Here is a 20,258-nt window from a genome sequence, read left to right as displayed (position 1 = left end):
TATGAAGTGACTATGAGCACAAGATTTCTTTTCTCTTTTCTTTTGCTTTTTCAAGACAAGGTTTCTGTGTGAGGCCTTGTCTGTCGTAGACTCACTTTGTAGACCAGGCTGCCCTTGAACTTACAGAGATCTGCCTGCCTCTGCCTCTCTAAGTGCTGGGATTGTAGGCACGTACCACTGTGCCTGGCTGATACAAGATATTTTAGGCATTAGAGTATTATGGAATTATATCATGATTTCTAAAATATATCAACAGGATTGTATAATAATCATCTTTATTTTTATTCCCAATATGTTAGAATTTATGGTATTTGCACTATATTTATGTGTAATGTGAATTTAAAGGGAACACATAAAGTTTATTTGCCATTAAAAATAATGAATTGATAAAATTTATGGTCAATAGCATAAATCATATGCTTAGGTCAATAAATGTCAAAGATAACTTGAAGAATAATGGCTATTGATGACTACAATCAATAAATTTAAACACAAATGAAAGGGCAATTAACTTTTCTTCAGCTGGATAAAAGGTGCCTCCTACAAATCTATAACCACTATATTATTCAATGGCAAATTATGGAATGATTTTCTTTGAACATTAGGAGAAATGATAAATACTTAGTACTTCACTTCTTGGTATCAATACATAAAGTGATATTACTGACAGACAGTAATGCATGAATTCAATTGGATGAAAGTGTGTAAAGGAGTCATAATATTGTGTTTACTCTGAGATGATTACGGAGACACAGTGATTTAGACAGGTCTTGTTGTATACCGTGCACAGCCCTGTAATCCTTACCCCAGAGAGGTAGAGTCACCACTGTTAGGATTAACACCATCATCTGCTCAATAGCACGTTAGGAATCCTCCTGGACTAGACAAGACCCTGTCTCAAGAAATGAATGTACAAGAAATTTTTAAAAAATTAGAAATCACAGTTCACTTTAGAACGGTTCTATTTTTGTTGTTGTTGTTTTCTTTTCTTTTCTTTTCTTTCTTTCTTTCTTTTTTTTTTTTTTTTTTTTTTTTTTTTTTTTTGTTTTTTTTGTTTTTTTTTGTTTTTTTTTTTGTTTTTAAAACAGGGTCTCTCTGTGTAGCCTCGGCTGCCCTGGAATCACTTTGTAGACCAGGCTGGCCTCAAACCCAGCCATCCATCTGCCTCTGCCTCCCCAGTGCTGGGATTAAAGGTGTGCACTACCATGCCCAGCTGAAGTTCTAAATTGAAGCAATTTATAATAATATCATATTTGTTTGAATTCCAGAAATAATCAGGAAATAAATGGAAAATAGACATTTCTGCTTTATTAATTTTTCTTCTAATGAAAGTAACTTTTAAGTATAACATACACTGATTGTAGTCTCCCCTAGCTCTACAATACATAAAGCTCTGCTATATACATAAGAAAAAAGAATGTTGAGTGAACTCACAGAATGCCAGAGTAAATGAGTGAATGTGCCATGATCAGGGGCAAAGCAAGCACACTGTTAATATGCCAGCTCTTAAGTGATATATAAAGTCACAGTGTTACTTGATCATAAACACAAATTTTTTTATTTAGAGTAAATATTATTTCAAACAGAAAGAGTGTAAAATCATATAAATTAGAAAAAAAGGGATGTAAAGTTAGAGAAAAGAGAATATCAGGAAATGTACAGTTCCAAGTTCGCTTAAGGGACTCGATTTTAAATTAAAAGGGAGAACTTTTAAATCAACTAGTGTTATAAAAGAAACTTCTGGTTTTTAAAAAAACGACATTAAGAAAACCAAAATACAAATATTAGGAAATATTCACAATCGATATACATAAGAAAACAAAGAATTGATATAAAAAATATAAGAAGAAACATAATTGAATATAAAAGATCATTCAGTGGAAATGAGCAAATATATTGAGGAACAGTTAAGAAAAGAAGGCTCACAATAAAGATATTTTAAAATATTTTATAGAATTGCTTATAGGAAAAGTTCACATTAAAAATCACAGCAAAATGGCACCATGAGCCCACTTAGGGGACTGAAAGCATGAGTATGGCACTTGCTACATTGCTGGTGGGAATGGACAATTGTGAAGATATTTTAGAATATTAATGAGAAATACTCTGGTGATTTCCTATTTATTTTAAGCTTACCACTCACCATATAACAATTGTCCTACAAGATATTCATTTTCTTGAAATATAAATTTTGTTTTATAAGTTAAATAACCATATATAGTTGCCTTTATCATGTTAGTCATAAATAAAAATATCTCAAATATCCATTATAGATAATAGATTTTTACAATATTCCATGTCCATTAAATGAGACACTGTGAACAATAAAAGGAAATACTTTACTGATTTACCCCAAATATGGAGAATTTTAAACATTATAGAAATTAAAGGCAAACTTAGAGTATATAAGATTGATGATTTATTTTTAGGAAATTATTGACTAAACTCGTGAGACTAAGCCATTAACAGCTGAGCCATCTCTTCAGCCAAGAATTATTGACCAAGAAATATTGACCAATATACGGTAGAGAATATTTAGACTGTTTCCTGTTGCTGAGGATTGAGAACAGAGTTTGAGGGAATATATTTGAATAATAATAATTTATAGTTCGACACAGATATATGTATTTGTCAAAATTCAGCCAATGGTGACTTAATTTTCTGCTTTGATAGTTGTCTTAAAATCAATATGTATATTATACTAGATTATTTTTTAATAAAGTAATATGTCAATGGACCAATTTGTACTAAAATGAACTCAAATATTCTAATAAAATTAATCATACTTTCTGGTGGTTTGCTTTAAAAACATTTCTACAGAATAATTTAGTATGAATAATTTTCATTGGGTTTTTAATGGAAAATTGATATTCAGAGAAAATTCATGCTATCAATTTTTTAGAAAACTAACTATGCTGGAGTTTCATTATTAACAACACACAATAAATTTTTGCCTTCAATTTGTGAAGGAATAACCTAGTATAGTATGCAAATTATGAATTCATGTCGATTAAAAATCTTAAAGTTCATATGTAAACACAGATTCACTTGATGCCGTTTTCATAAAATCTCTTTCCCCAGTACAAATAATGATTTATTTTGAAACAGAATTTGCAGAATGGATATCTAGAGAGATGGCTGGCCTGTTAAAAGCACTTCCTCCCTGAGGAAACTACCCATGAACCAGATGGAGACCAAAACTGGCCCTTGAATCCACCCAGACCACACAGAGGCCTCTGGCCAGCACTACCTGACAATAGCCTTGGAGTCCTCAAGAAACACAAGAGCTCTCTTTTGGGGTCCTGCTCCAAGGGAGCTAGACCTAAGGACAGCCAATATATGGAGAGTTACATAGTATTAGAAAATGCTCTGTATATGTAGATGTACCATTTTGTTTTGAGATCATTGTTAATACCCTAAAACATTTTGTACAAACTTGCTTTTGAAACATTAGTTCATTAAGCAGTTTTTGGAGGTTCCCAGTCAGGTGTGTATCTGATCCATATGTGCAATAATCTCTTATGTTCCTGACCCCTACCCTTTATTAGCTGCTCGATAATGCTGTGTTTTATTTCAATTCTTACACCCTAATTCATCCATATTTTTTGGAAGATTTACTTATTTATTATGTATACAACATTCTGCCTGCTGTGGGCCTGCTTGACCTGCCAGAAGAGGACACCAGATCTCATTATAGATGGCTATGAGCTACCATGTGGTTGCTGGGAATTGAACTCAGGACCTTTGGAAGAGCAGCCAGTGCTCTTAACCTCTGAGACATCTTTCCAGCCCCTGACTCATGCACGTTTTAAAATGCCAAGTGACAATATCCTAAGGTCACTGCCAACTGGGTCCTGGTTCAATACCAACCAGACTCCCACTTAGAAATGTAATGGTGATACCTCCTTAAAAACAAAACAAAAAATAACAAACAGACAAATAACAGCCGCAAACAAACAAAAAGGGGGATCACAGGACATTGCTGGACCTAGGTAGAAGTCCACTCCCCTCCAGCAAGCCTGTTTTTTTGTGCTCAGGAAGAAGGGAGGGACTCCCTTCGGATATCAGTAGGCCCAGAAACCCTACTTGGTGAGAGGTGTCACAGATCTGGTATGGTTCTGCCTTGATAAAAACAACAGCAACCAAACAAACAACACAAAACAAACCAACAAATCAACGAACTTCAAAGCCATCTGCAATTAACAAGGGGCTGTTCCTGTTCCAAAGATAAGATATTTACTATAAACAAGAGCCATTTTCTGGCATCTCCCCTTTTCTAATACAACTCAGGGCTTAAAATATCCAGACTCTTGGGTGAGGGGGCTCCCCTCTTCTGGACCCCTTTTTGAGCTTTTTGTCCCCTTCTGGCTGCTCTTCTGGCCCTTCCCTCTTGAGCTTCAGGTGTCCTGTCCTTCATTTCCCTGCCCTGCCTGTTCCATTTTATTCTTTTGGCTCTTGACTCTCTGGCCACACAGAATGCTCAAGGCTTGAAAGCACATTACACTTTAGTTCTTTGCTTTTTGGCTGTCTCATTTCATCTTGTGATTCTTGCTGTGTTTGTACTTCCGAAGCCAGGGCTTCCCTCCCCATTTGAGAGACTCAGTTGGGGCACCTTCCTGCAGAGAGGCAGGCAGGAGAACGTGGGTCCTCTCTGCCCAGAGCTCACAAATTTGCCAGCACTCCCTCCAGGACAGTGGTCACTGTGCTTGTTATAGTTTCCTGCCTGGCTTAAGGTATACTGACCCACACCTCTGTCTTCTGGATTTCCTGGTCCTCCTGGCAGCACATACCCAGACCAGTCTGAAGCAGCTCATGGCACAACCTTCCCTAGTTCCCAGAGGAGCAGAGAACAAAGGACACAGAGGACTAAGTTCAAATACCAGCACTTTCATTGGGCATCTTAAAATCACCTGTTACTCAATTACCAGGATACCTGAAACCTCTGATCTCTATGGGCTCCTACGCTCATTTGCCACATACACATACATAAGTTTAAACAAAGACAAATCTCTTAAAAAGTCCCTACTTGAAGAGAACCAATCTCTGACACTGTTAGTGTTACTCTGCTCTCCTTGTAAACAGAAAGCTAGCATAATTCCTCTGAGAGGCTTCACCCAGCAGCTGAGGGAAACAGATATAGACACACAAGCCAAACATTAGACAGAACTCAGGGAGACATATGGGAGAGTTGGTGGAGCAGCTGAAGGAGTTGGAAGGGTCAAGGTTTCCACAAGAAGACCTACAGAGTCAACCTACCTGGGCCCATGGGGTCTCACAGAGACTGAAACATCAACCAAAGAGCGTGCATTGGCTTGCCCTAGGGCCCCTTGCAGATATCATGAGGGTCCCCCAGAGACTGGAGCAGGAGCCTTTTCTACACTGAGGCCTGTCTTTGGATTCTGTTCCCCTAACTAGGCTGCCTTGTCCAACCTCAGCGAGAGAGGATGCACCTAGGCCTACAGTGATTTAATGTGCCAGGGTGGGTGGGTACCCATGGGGGAACTCCTCCTTCTCTGAGGAGAATAGGGAGGAGAGGCATGTGAGGATGGGGACTAGGAGGAGAGGAGGGCAGGATATGATCAGGATGTAAGGTGAATAAATAAAAAAAAAAATTTAAAGAGAAAGAAGTAAGTTTTGGAAATCATTGAAATTAGATTCTCTATTTGCCTTGTCCTAATGTTTGAAAAGATTCTTCTGTCTACAGCCCTTCCATGTTCTCCACTGAAGAATTCACAATTACTGGAAATCTCTGCACCACACAAAGAAACTACAGTTCCAGTATTACTGTGTTGTGTTCCACGAAAAAGTAAGTGACTCACCAAGCTCACAGAATATGATTCTCTAATTGCCAATTGAACTTTCTATTAAGATAGTAATTCAGAGTAATATGGTAGCTTAAAAACAGCTGCTCCTGTGGTTTAATTTTTACTTCTTGCAATTATTGACAGACTGGAAAACACACACTAGCTTTTCTTCCTTTAGTTCCCAACTAACTCACTAATTTTGATTCAATTATTGTAAGTTAAATTAACACAAGTAAAGCGGGAAAGGTCTCAGTTCCTAAATGTCTTACCTGCAAAACAGCTTCTGACTTGACAGTTCACCAGAGTGTCTTATAATGGCAATAATTTCTATATGTAGGTGTAATGCCACCTTCAGTCTCATGTATATCATACATACATACATACATGTTATATATAATATATAAACAACATTTTATTGTAGAAAAATAATGACACCAAAAATTCACTTTAATGAAATAGTTAGCTTTTGGTTTCTAAGACTGAACCACTAATATAGAAAGATACTTGAATTCCTTCAAGCATTTTATATGTTGACCACTATTGGCCATCCTATGTGCTGAAAAAATATGGTATTTCAGCATCAAATGAAATCAAAGTGTTAAATCCCAGGATGGTCCTCCACAGCTAAGAGAGCAGTTTCACCTTACTGGGCAAGCTTCCTGCCTCTTCCCTCTGTGAAATACTGGGACACCTGGCAAGGGTTTGGCACTTCTACTATACTCATCTAACTTCAACTTTGAAACTTGAAGGAAACAGACATAGCCTGTGGAAATCAGCATTTCTGTCAGTTTCTAAATATTTCTATGTTTATGTTTATATGTCAAGAAACACTGTTCCTCTCCATATCATCTTAGAAAGAAATTGTCAAGGAAAGTTTTTAAATAGAGAGAACTTTACATATTTTTCAAGAATTGATTTTAAACTTAAAGCATATATCTTAAACACCTAATTATTTAATGGAAGAATTATTTCCTTTATTTTTCAGATTAAAATATAATTACATCATTTCCCCTTCTCCTTAGAATATACTCAGAAGATGCTCCAGCATACAACAGGGCCATATGCTCAACCATGTTCATAGCAGACTTATTCATAATATCCAGAACATGGAAACAGCCTAAGTGACCCTCAGTAGAAGAATGGATAAAGAAACTGTGGTACATTTACACTATGGAATACTACTCGGCTATTAAAAACAAGAAATTTCCAAAATTTGTGGACAAATGGATTGAACTAGAAATGATCATAATGAGTGAGTTAACTCAGAAGCAGAGAGACTCAAATGGTACATACTCACTTATATCTGCACACTAGTCCAAGGGGCAGGTCTCATGAAAGTCTTTACTTTCCAGGAAAGTGGGACAGAGGGGAGGACATCCTATTCGGACTCTAGGTGAGAGAAGCATGGGAGAATGGGGAAATAGAAGGATCCAGAGGGTCATAGAAACCTATAAGAAGAACATTATGATGAGCACACCTGGGCCCAGGGGTCCTGCTCAAACTATGGCACCAGCCAAGGACAATACGTGCAGTAAACTTTGAACCCCTACCCAGATCTAGCCAATGGACAGGACATTCTTTACAGATGAGTGGAGAGTGGGGTCTGACTTTCACAGGAACTGTGGTGCCCCATATTGGACCACGTCCCCTGGGTGGGGAGGCCTGGTGGCACTCAGAGGAAGGATAGCAGGCTACCAGGAAGAGACTTGATACCCTATGAGCATACACAGGGGGTAGGGGTCCCGCTCATTCACACTCATAGGGGAGGGGAATAAGGGGGAAATGGGAGGGAGGGAGGAACAGGAGGATACAAGGGATAGGATAACAATTGAGATGTTATATGAATAAATTAATAAAATATATTAAAAAAATAAAGTTGAGGCCATAGGCTTTCCCCCATCCACTGTAGCATGTCTACTGTTGTTGTCCTTTTCAATTCATGTTTAGGCAGCTATGTTTGAAAGACTTTATGGAGGAAGCAGATTTCTCCACCTCACCTGCCGAGTGTTCTACTGAGTAGCTCTGAGTGGGAACCTAGGGCTGTTCCTAAGGAGTTTCCCATGGAAAGCATATTTGGTCTATAGGCATAACCCTATAACTATTACTTTAAATAGATCTAGCCAATAATGTACCTTTAAAAAGCTCAAACTATTGGTGAAATTTATGATCATTTCCTCTGTTCTTTACTCTGCTTCAGGCTTCTTATACTAACTGAACCACTAGAGTACGAGATATCGACTCTGTGTTTCATTCAAGTTGATAACTGAATCTAGAAACTGTAACATTATAATAACATAATTATATTTCCATGGTTTTAAAAATAACTTTTAAAATGTGTACTACCTATTTTTCTTTTTCTTTTTCTCCTCTTTTCTTACTACTTTTATATTTCCTAAATCCACAGTGTTCATCTTATGGTCAATTTTGAATCTTGTTTTTTTAGAAATATGTCGTTGAAATGCCTAGACATACCTAAAACTGTGTGTGTGTTAAGTTTAACCACTCACTCTGTGATTTAGGATGGCAACATGTAGGGTGTTGAAAAGATGTGCCTCTCCTACACCCTTTCTATATCTGAAGAGCATATTTAGGGGTCCACATTTATTTCTTTGGAGCTACTAGCAGAAGAAAAAGATATTTTTAGTGAAGATATTTTTATTTGCAAATTTATTTCTGAAAGCCTACATGTCATGACTTATAAGGTAAATCTGTTCTGTTTGTTTTAGTAAGAGGTGTGGTATGGAAAATATAGTTATTTTGTGTAATAACACAATATTTATTCTGCATTTTTATTTTCTGTATTATTTATCAGTAAGTATGTACATGAATATCTGCATTGGACCTGATGTCCTTGATAAAGTATTTGAAACAAACAAGGGTTAGTATTTACATAAGATGTCTCATTCCTGAATATACCCAGAGAAGCATCTTATTACTATGTCTTATACAACTATTTTGCTTTATTCATAATTCTATGGTTTCTAAAATAAAAGTGACCTTTTATTTCAACATCCATCCTTTCAATTTTCTGACAGTGTCAGAGCTTTCTAAAGTAGAAGGCAATTTTGCATACTTTAAATGAACAACTAACATAAGTTCATCCTTTTAGCATAGGATGAATTCTCCATTTGGAGCGCCATAGTTTATTTTAACATCTTCCATACACTTCAATAACTTGAAAAATTCTGCATGCTATTACCCCATAATGATTCTTGCCTTTCAAATTGCTGATATTAAAAAGATGGGCCTTTTCTTGTCCTACATTACCATATCACACCTAATGAAGTCACATTGATCCAATCAAATGTCTGGATGGCTGACATTTATTAACTGGTAATTTGGAAACATGGTTTCAGAAGGTTTTATCCTATAATGAAAAAAATCACAGATACAGGAGTGCTTCTCATTGGCTAAGGAAGTAAAAGATTCTTTGGAGGCATGCATAAATTAATCTTTGAAATATGACAGATAATGAGAAACTATGTGTGTTCATATTTAAGACTGCATTAATTTGGCTACCTTAATAATGCAGCTTCATGGTTTTTGTGTCTATTTGACCCTTGAACAAGACCAGAAAATGTTTGCTAAACAAGATACACCTTTGAGTTTATTTAATATTTTCCAAAGAAATGTGTTTTCTTGTACTTATGTTTCTTTTAAGAATGTATACACCATGCAATAAGTCTTTCAAGAACTTTTGGATTTTGCTATGCACAAGGCACCATTTGGGTATATGGATATGACATACAGACCTTTTTTTTTTTTTTTTACAGTTACCTATTCTTAAGCTATCTATGCATTATTTATATAAAGAATTAGTTTGTTCTCTTGAGACAATGATATCCAGGATGAAAAGCAAGTTTTCATAATTTAAGAGGTAAGAGAGCAGCGTTCCCTCTTTGCAGTGGCTATTAACTCCCAGGCACTTTCAGCTACTTGTGCTTTGAGCCATCTGATAGTGCTCACAGCTACAATCTTGTGTCTTACTTATATTTAGAACTGAGTAATTGAGAAAAAAAATTCCTAGTACTACTCAGTCAAATCCTAGTTTAGTTTGTTTTGGACATTTTTTAAGACTGACATAGAGATCAACACATGTCAGACAAAAATTAATATGAGAAAGTTTAACTGTTGTCATTTTAGTGCTTTACTCTTGGGTACTTAACAAAATTAGAAAAACCCTTATTGGTCCTTATCCAGCCCTACAAGTCACTGTACAAGAATTATAAGTTGTTATCATATGTAAATAACATACATCATAGAGGAGCTTAGCAGGAAATAGATAAATGACTCATGCTGGGTAATTGAAGTCAAGATTAGGAAAAGTCATTTAAACATAATGGCAGAGACTTCTGTTTCTAGGACAATAAAATAAACACATGTTCTCCAATTTTTAAGAATAAACAATAATATTTAAATTTAATTTATGAGCCACTATAATAATTGCTAAAAAAAAAAAAAAACCTCACTTAATACAGATAGAGACTCAAGGAACATCCCAGTGATGACTTTATGTTTTAAAATAAATTATTATATTCTTATTTATTTTCTTTTGTCCAAGCTGGAAGTGAAGAGCCCACCAAAGGAGATATGCCCAATGTGCAGAAGAAAAAAAAAAAGCTAGAATAAAACCCTGCTGTTTTGATTAATGAAACAGAACAAGGCTAGCTTACAGAAATATAATGAACATAAAGTCTGCTCCACTTCAGCCAAACACCACACACAACACCATGCCATTACTGTAGCCATAGCAGAAAAGACCCATTAATGCATTAAGACATCATGACAAGTGGAAACAAATCACACTGTCCCACTTCAACCTGGGAGTTAAGAAGCCCCGAAGGCAGCTGAGGATTGCATTTCCATATGGCTGTAACTAACAGGTAAGTGGGTGAGGAGTTTTGGCTTTCTTATCACTTTATGAAACTTAAAGTCCCATCAACCACCATGACAGTGCTAAACACGTCAACGATGAAGGCGTTTAAAACAAACGGAACAGATCGTCACACCCAAGGCCACATTTCTTATACCAGATAGTGATGCCTTTATTAGGGTAGAAATGCACATCCTCTAGAAATGTCAGCACTGAGCAGTACTAGCAAACCCATTCACCAGCCTGGCCCCAATAGCATCGCAGTAAAAGTCTTTTGGGGAACTCTGTAATATGATTTTATCCCTTTCCAATGAAAAGGTGTTAGTAGGAGGTCCTCAGGCACAACTGAAGTGTGAAATGTCCTGCAAGCTATCAATGGAGTCAGACTGAGAGACCTGGGATTGTTATGTCTTCTTATGCATTGAAAGCAATTGTTTCTTCTAGTCCATATTCTAAAAAGAAGCAAGATAAAACAATAGCAGAGTGAGTTCTGATGAACATATTATCAGGCACAAAGCATCTATTTTTTTTTCCTGTAAATATCATCTAGAAACCATGAAGCCAGAAGAAGGACACTGTGTAAATGAAAATGAGAATCAAACAATGGTACACAATTATATAAGAAAGGCTAGATTTGTTTCAGATGGCAAAGCAACCAGCATAGAAATCCTTCAAAAGCTAATTAGGATGATGCCAAAAGCATATTAAAAGAAAATAGATTAGAACAAAAAGACACTCTTAGAACTTACAAAGAGGAAGCAAGTAAATATTTTATGTTTTTAAAATATAGTAGATGACGTAAACAACAGAATAGAAATATTCAGTGAAGTAGGAGAGAAAGTGTTAACAAATGTGTAACAGAAAAATAACCAAGCACTAAATACCTGGGGGGAAATTAACACATGTAATTTCTGTACTTAGAGAAAGGGACAATGGCACAACTAATATACACTCCCAGATACAATATTTGATTATTCCCCAAATCTAGCAAATTACAGAAGTCTACATATTAATATATATAATATTTGAAGTAGAGAAAAAGTTTCTGTATCACACCAAGACATGTTTTGGTCAAACTCTGGAAATCAAAAGATAATGAAATACTCATGAAATCAAAGGGGACACATATACCTTTTATTTACATCAATGAAAATAAAATGACTGCTTATCTTGCAGCAGAAAAATGACATTATGGAGAACAGGGAGAGATCAGAGGCAGACTCCTTTCATGTGCCAAAGGAAGAAGAATATATTCTAGACTTCATCTCCAAATAAACACATCCTTCAAAATGAAGGGGAGAGCAAGAAATTCACAGAGGAAGGAGAACTAAAGATTTAGTACCAGCAGGCACATTCTGTAAGAAAAGATAAGGAAGAGTCTCTGAACATTAAAAAAAAAAAAATCAAAACAACAAAACAAATAAAACGAAGAACTCAGAACTTTGTGAAAGAATATAGGCCATGATAAACGAAAAAGTGGACATGGTAATAAACTTTTTTTTAAACTTTCTAAATGTTGTGTGATGGCTGTGTCAAATATTATAATACTACTGACATATTGAGTACGTACAAGATGTATATACAAAGTCATGTCTTAAGAATGGAGAGAAGAATGAGGTAAATGATTCTCTATAATTAAACTGGTCAAATGTTATCATAAATTATGGTTTTATTCATCACAGAAGTGGAAATATAGGCAGGGTGATGAAATAATAAATAAAAGACATCTAATAGAAAAGGACACCAGAGGACTATCTCTATTCAAGAACATAGCTATCTAAGTAGGCAACACTAAGAAACCCGTATGTAAAAGTTATATTCTCCAACAGCTGATCTAATATTAAAAATCTAAAAGTAATAAATAGCATGAATACACAAGTATTAAACAATATAAAAATTCAGCTGTACCTTATGCTGTTAATAATCAGTATTACCATCACAAACATAATGCCATCTTGGAAATGTGACAAATATTTAAATATACAACAACAAAAACTTCAGAATTGGATGTTGCATTCTAGAAATTAATTCTAAATACGCATAAGGTTGTTTTGGGTTCATGGATTAGAAGATTAATTGTACTAATGTTATCAATTCTAAAATAAAATTTTAGATTTTGTTTCAAAAATTTTCCAAATATCAGCAAGATTGCTTTTATTGATGTAGCCTAGATATTTCTGAAATTTATGAAGAAATTTCAAGTTTAGAGAGTCTTTTTATCATTAAAAGAATTAATAAAGGACAAAAATGAATTCTACTCCATTTAACACTTAAGTAAGCACTGTATTCAGAACATGTGATATGTAGACACATAAATACAAAAATTGACTGCAGAAACATCCCCAAATACAAAACTGAGAAGGGAAAGGACAGTTATTTCATTAGGTAGTGACAAGAGTAGAGTAAAATAGTCTAAACCTATTCATTTTTCCATTGCTGTAATAATATATCTGAGTTTGGTTCATTATAAAGTAAAGCTTTTTCCTCATAGCTTTCAAAAGCAAAGTCAAAGATTCAATTTATTTTGTTCTATCAGAGCATGATTGATGACATCATGCCAGAGAGGGCTCCAGAACCAAAAGGAGGAAGCAGAAGTGGGCATAAGTAAAACAAGATGTATTTTTATAAAATGGTAGATTGGACATGCTTACATCCGCTACATTGGACAATGCTTTTCACATGAATAAACATAGTGGAAATTGATGTTTCTCTGGATCTCAGTAGCAAAAGAATAGGAAGACTGAAGACATTGCTCCATATGATCGCAGACTTTATAAACACTGTTCAATAAGGGTGAAATTAAGATTCACTAAAAGGAACCTTTGCTGATGCAACGTCTTGACTCTATAAATTAGTTTGACTTTTTACTTTTGTAAGAAGAAAGCAATTTTTAAAAACAAAAGCCCCATTGTTCACAGAGAGACTGTCCTGTAGCATATGACTGTCTTCTGCTTGGCCATGATGATCATTTAAGGAATTTCATTATATTTTGAATGTGACAGAAAACCACTGAAGGCTTTGGCACAGGTCGATGACATTGTCAAATACATATTGAAGGCATTTATGGAGGCTGATGGATAGGGAATATCTGTGTTGTTGACAAAAGTAGGACCACTGAAGACAAGCATTATGGTAAATGCAGGAGGTAAGAGGCTGTGGAGTATAAAAGAGCAAAGACGTGAAACAGAAGCGAAGATACTTCTTATCTCTGTATGGTGTGATACATGACTTCATAGCACTCTCTAATTAGATGCTGATGGTTAGAAAGAAGGGCCCATTACTATTCAGGCACTACAGAGGGTATACGTACAGAGAAATTTATCCATTTTCTTTAGAGGCATGCTTTTGTTTTGGTACTGCATTGATTATCATTCTCTCCCAGAGGACTGTGAACACATAGGTCCTTACATTTATAGTATACATTTAGGAAATGATCTGAACACTTTAAAAAATGAATTTAAAATTCCATATTTTCTTCACCTTTGAGTTTGGGTTGATGCCTAAAGTCAGACACTCAGGAGACTGAGATTCAACAAAACACAGTTCATGGTAATATTTTAAGACCTTCCAAAAGAAAAAGAAGTTTCAGAATCTATTATCTTTTTATACTCCCTAATAATTATGAGTATGACTCATTCAAATCAACCTTTCAAAAATCTTGTCATAAAATAAAGGACAAGTTACCAAGTTCCTTAATAAGAGTAGGTAAAGGGGATGAATGCACTTTGCTAAAGGCTTCTTTTGGCTTAAGTTTAGAACCCTCTAAACTTATCATTAAAGTTAATTTCTGATAACATGTCCTAAAACTGCTCTTTCAAATTAATTTTTACCTTATGGTTTATACTAAATCCTGAGAATCCTTTTATAGTGTGGATAATATGGTTATACAGTAATTACATTCCTTGTTTTCATTCAAAAATCAAAGAAATAGGATGGGTGATTTACATATGGCTATATAATTATCCTGGCACTGAAATTCACAAAAGACAGATACCAACTTGGAGTAGACCGACACAGAAATTGAAAAAGATGACACACCATGTAGCTGTAATAATCACTTCATCATCCATTAGTGTCATGAATAAATTACCCTCTTAAGTGAGAAATTACAGACAGCCCCACAGAGTCAACCAAATCTGGCAGCCCATGCTTTCTACAAATAAAATAGAAATACTGCATTTAATTAGCCTTGATTTTAGAGTTTTTTTTTTTCAAATGAAAATTAGGTCTAAGAAATGACAGGCAAGTATAAAACCATCCACTGCAGAGGTTTATTTTATTATACCTTCCAAGAGACAAACCTTTAACACATGCTAAGTTTATCCTGAAGCCTACCCCAAATCACATGTATTTTTTTCTCAAGTAAGCATATCCACCGATGAGGACTGGAGAAAGGGAGGAAGACTAAAAACAAAGAACATTTATTTTGAGGTTCAGATGGTAACTGGATGTTCAATACCTATTATACTTTATTAATTTTTGCTTGATGAGATTGGAATAATTTCATCAACTGTCTCTATCATTGACATAATGTATATTAGTCATGGAGGATATGCTAATTGTAATATCTCTGCGCAGATTCACAAGCATGCCCAGTGGTTGCATGAATCATGATGCATGCAACTCAGCACAATTAAAAATGGAGACTGCTTCAGTCTTCCTGGGTCATGGTTCTCTCCTAGTGCATGCTTGGAAACCACACCTTGCACGAGTGATTTCTTCTTTCCTGGGACTGGACATTCCTGTGAGTAGTCTTGAATTCAGAGGGCTCCCATTCCATACAATCCCTGGTCACCCATTGGTGTTTTAATTGATGTGATACTTTCCCAGTGATCACTATGCTTTAACCCCTCTGTAGCAAAACAGCCTATGCCTTCCATTGTGGTGGTAGAGAAAAAGCCCTAACTGTTCAAGAAGTACGCTGTTCTACTTCCCACTCACCCTAAAGAAACTTAAATCACTCTTACCAAAATGTGCCTATCTGTAGAAATTTACTCAAAGCATACTTTGAGACCTAAAAAAGTAGTTCTTTGATGTATCCTAGTTCGTTCTTTATACTGTTGCTAGAGAGCTCTTCATACATATATGGAGTTGAAAATCAATGATTTATTTCTGTAAATCACTTCATCAACTACTTGTAGCCATCAAACTATATGTAAACATTGACATAAAATCTCAGAATATAAATTAAGGCATAATCGGCACTGGAACAATAATGCAGACATATTAGAGGGAAGAATCATGAATACTGGGCTCTTGTATTTGAACAAATCTTATAATTTATGTATTCTACACCTTATTAAATAAACATCATTTTACCTATGGGATAAGGTCTTGTTCCAGACTCCATGTTGGCATGGAACTGACTGTAACTAGGCTGTTTATCAACTAGTAATCTTTAATGGAACTCCTGTCTCAGAATCTCAAGTGCTGGCATCCTGAACCTGTATATCCAGCCTCAGTTTAAACTCATTCTTACATATGGAGCCAAAATAACTTCTTACATCTTTCCATCCTTTTTTTTTTCTTATCTTTTCCTTTCCTCAACCCATAGAGCATTTCACCAGTTTCGAAGTTCAGTCTTACAGTATTCTGAGGAAAAATTTCACAACTGGAATATATTCACCATAGAAGTAAAAGAATGCATTTCTTGAATTAGTAACCCTGGGACACTGCTCTTGCAATAAAGCTATTTTCTTTTCTGCTCGTAGCCTTTTTATAAGGCAGAACTCAAGAGTGAGCACAGGCTTCATGCGATAGGTCTGGTCAACAGCACCTGTGGTTACTCTCCTACTTCTGCTACCACTTCTGGTGATTATACAGTTACTATTTCTATAGATTGATATATCTTACCATCAAAAGTAGACATGTTTTATGGTTGACCAGCATTGGTATTATTGTCCTATAGAACTTGGTATCTTCATCTAAACTTCTTTCTCTGCTTTATTCATTCATATATCAAATCTTATCTAAAACTATTCCTTTGTAAATACTTAAACACACATCTACCATTCAAATTCTGCTTTAGAATAGAGTGAACAATTCACTTTCCCCTGCACAGCCTGCAAATACAACATAAATAGAAATCAACAGCATTGAGCCAATAAAATGAAGATTATGAATCTTCAGGAAATCTACATAGTGACTCAATGTCTTCGTGCATTTGCATATGTATATTTACATATTTTATGTTCCATTCTGAGAGATTTTTTTTTTTCAGTCTGATGCAGGTAGCACTCAGGTATTTCCAAGTTGGTTGTGAAGCAGATGATCTATCAATCTGTTGTGCAAAATGATGGAGATTTCCTCTTTTCTGAGCTATTCTCAGATATTAGTGAAAGCATCTATTTCAGTAGCTCTCTAGTGTCCATCAAATACTTGTGCTACAAACAGAAGTCATAAAGGTGTCTTCTAGGTTCTAGATGCTAAGAGCAGCACAAACCTGTCTCATTCTGTTATAATTCCATGCCTTACCACAGAGAGTGAGGAAAGATGGACTGCATCAAATGCTAAAGCTTCTGCTTTATTTATGGTGGTGGATGTCTGTCAGTGGATACTTTGTATTTGTTGATTTATTTATTGTGTCTCAGTGGCTGGAGAGAAATGGCTCAGCTGTTAAGAGTATTGACCAAGGTTAGATATTTAGCATAGGCAGGGTGGCTAGTTCCAGAGAATCAGATGTGGACTCCTGGCCTACACTGTACCTTCGCCCATGCAGTGAACAGACACACAGGGAGGCAAAACACTCACACTAATTTAAAATATATTAATTGTGTCCTATTCATCCAACAGAATTCTAAATGCTAAATAAAGAAGAATGAAGGATAGGCCTTATCATTTCTCCACAAAGGAAAAAAAACTAAGCAAATAAATCTGTCTAGTCACCAGCCTTTGACTTTATGTGATGAAGAGCTTTAGTAATGGTTTTTCTCATTGTTCTCTGCATGTGACAATAAATTTGAAGCTTATTCCTGGTTTTTCTAGTCTGATTCCAGGTATTATTATAAATTTTACATATAGTTATAAATTCTTTAGGTTAATTACTACGTATCATTTCCATGCTGGCTTTTTGCTTTCCTGGGACCTTATTAACACCAGTGCGCCTTCCCATGGCTTAGCTTATCATATTTTAAGAACTCTAGATTTCCTGATTCATCACTGTCATTTGCATTTTAGAAATGAGGCAACTCACGTGTATGAAAGGCAAGCAAACTAGCAGATACTGCAAGTTGCAGAAGGGTAGTAGCATGTGTCTCTGACTCCCAACTCGGTCCATTTCCATTTCCCTGTACTGCTTTCTAAGCTGCATGGTGCCTGGCATATTTTCACTTGACAGATGGTCATGTGAGAAATGATGCATATAGAGATGCCCCTGACAATACTAGGAAGTTTATTGCTAAGACTTATTCCAAGTGAATACTGGTAGCTTTTTCCAGTGTAAAAGGCATTGCTTTGTGAAGTTTACTGAATTAAAATAAATGATGAGAATCCAGAAAGTGGGATTAGATTAGACACAAGTAAACAAGGGTATTATATCGCTATGAAGCCAACCCCTCCCTTATTCTTACACCTTACACTTCACGCTCAAGAAGCAGCTCCATTAACATCTTGTGTTTCTAAAAACATAACGCATGGCATGTTCTTTCATAGCTCAGTCCCTTTGAACGTGCTTCAGTCTTTACATGAAGCAGTCTGGACTATATTTTTCAGGTGTTTCCTTCTGGTTATTCAAACCTTTGCACAGTGTTCACTTTCTTTCTTTAATCTTCTCTCACTCTTTTGCTTGCTCCTCTGCTGCTGATGCACTGTGCTACCTTCCTCATGGCACTTTTGAATATGGGCAACAAGGTTTTACATTTGTTTTTCTGTCTTGTTCACTGGAATATTGATGGAGCAATAGTAACTTCTAAATTATTTGCAAGTGTAGGTCTTAGTATAAGAAGAGTATGTTAAATACACAAAACATTCAATAAATATGTAGGTGAATGAAATAGTGAATATTAAATGGGCATTTGGAGAAAAAAAATAGTGTAAGAAAAATCTACTATATACACTCAGAGAAGGCATATGGGCATTCTGTTGAGAAAGTTCTGTGTTTTATATAATGTCAGTAAGAGTTGCTTAGGCATCTTCAAATCCTATGTGTCATCTGTCCATGATTACCATGAAAAAAATCCTTTAAAACACAGGAAAGGATGCAGGACCATACAATAATCTTCCTCCAAGCAAAACAAAACAAAAGAAAAGAAAAACCATAGTTTAAAGGTCTATTAAAGCTTGACAGTGGTTTACAAGGAAAGTAATTTTGTTTCTACATGAACGATATATGTCTCTGATTTACATGGCCATCTCTTCTGCAATGTCTTTGCATGGCTCCACACACTGTTATCTGCCACCTGGAATATTTACAAAGAATAAATGGAAGGAAGCTGGGCAATATATTCTCTTCCTATCCAAGTCAAGAAGTATGACATAGAGCTCAACTCATTTATGATTTGTTCTCATTTTGATTTTTTTTCCAGAAAAGCTCTTTCTGAGATACCAAGTTCTCCAATACCAAAATGTTAATTTTTTTGGGGGGGGGGTCTTATTGCATATAGTATAAAAGAAATTCTATCCAAATTCCAAAAAGTCTAGATTTTCATTTGGGAAATTATACATACAGATCTAGAACTTTTGTTAATTTCAAGGAATAAAGTTTAAAGAAAGTGAATAATATGTCTAGATATGTGAGGTTGCAGATTAAAATGCTGAGGCAAGCAGAAACAATGTAGATTCCTTATTCTGACAACCTGCCTTCAGATTTCAATTCATCCCCAGTCAGAATCCTAAATTAAAAACTTGAATTAATTACTTAGAAGGTACTTTTTTTTTTATCTTATCCCAGTGAAAATATTTTACAAGATGATTGGGAAGATGAAGCGGGATAATGAAGCATTATTCATGATTAAAGAATTCTATTACTTAGTTTTGCATTACTACAAAGTGATGTGATTAACTTTTAAAGAGAGGTGGCTTATTTTTTTCAAAGGTGGCATGGTTCAAGGGGACAATGCCTACCATGGATCAGTTCTAATGAGAGCAGCGCATGACAAAGGGGAAAACTTGTGTCATGGCCAAAGTTCATACCACCAGCCAGAGCAATGAAAAAGAATAATATCTGAGAACTCTATGTGGTCATGACCTTAGTGATCTGGGCCCCATCTCTTAAAAGTTATACCACAAAATAACAGTGTCATTCTGAAAAAGAAGACACTGAGATTTGACATTCAACAACCAAATTACAGCAATATTTACTTTCCTTTAAAGAGTAATGTGGGTGATTTTTAGTGTTATTCAAAGAAACATACATATACTCTTTAAATAACACAAATGCATATGCAAACACTCACACAAACACACACACACAGACATACACACACACTCCTTACACCACACAGTTGCATATGAAAACACACACAATATAATTTGAATAAATATATATGTTTTATATGTTTTCTAGCTTGCTCAAAATTAATTCATGTTTTATAAGATTTTTTATTTTCATAATTATTTGTCAATGAAACATTCAGAATATGCTT

The sequence above is a fragment of the Acomys russatus genome, chromosome 26 (genome assembly GCF_903995435.1).
Source record: "Acomys russatus chromosome 26, mAcoRus1.1, whole genome shotgun sequence".
NCBI lineage: Eukaryota > Metazoa > Chordata > Mammalia > Rodentia > Muridae > Acomys > Acomys russatus.
This window is presented reverse-complemented; position numbering follows the sequence as displayed.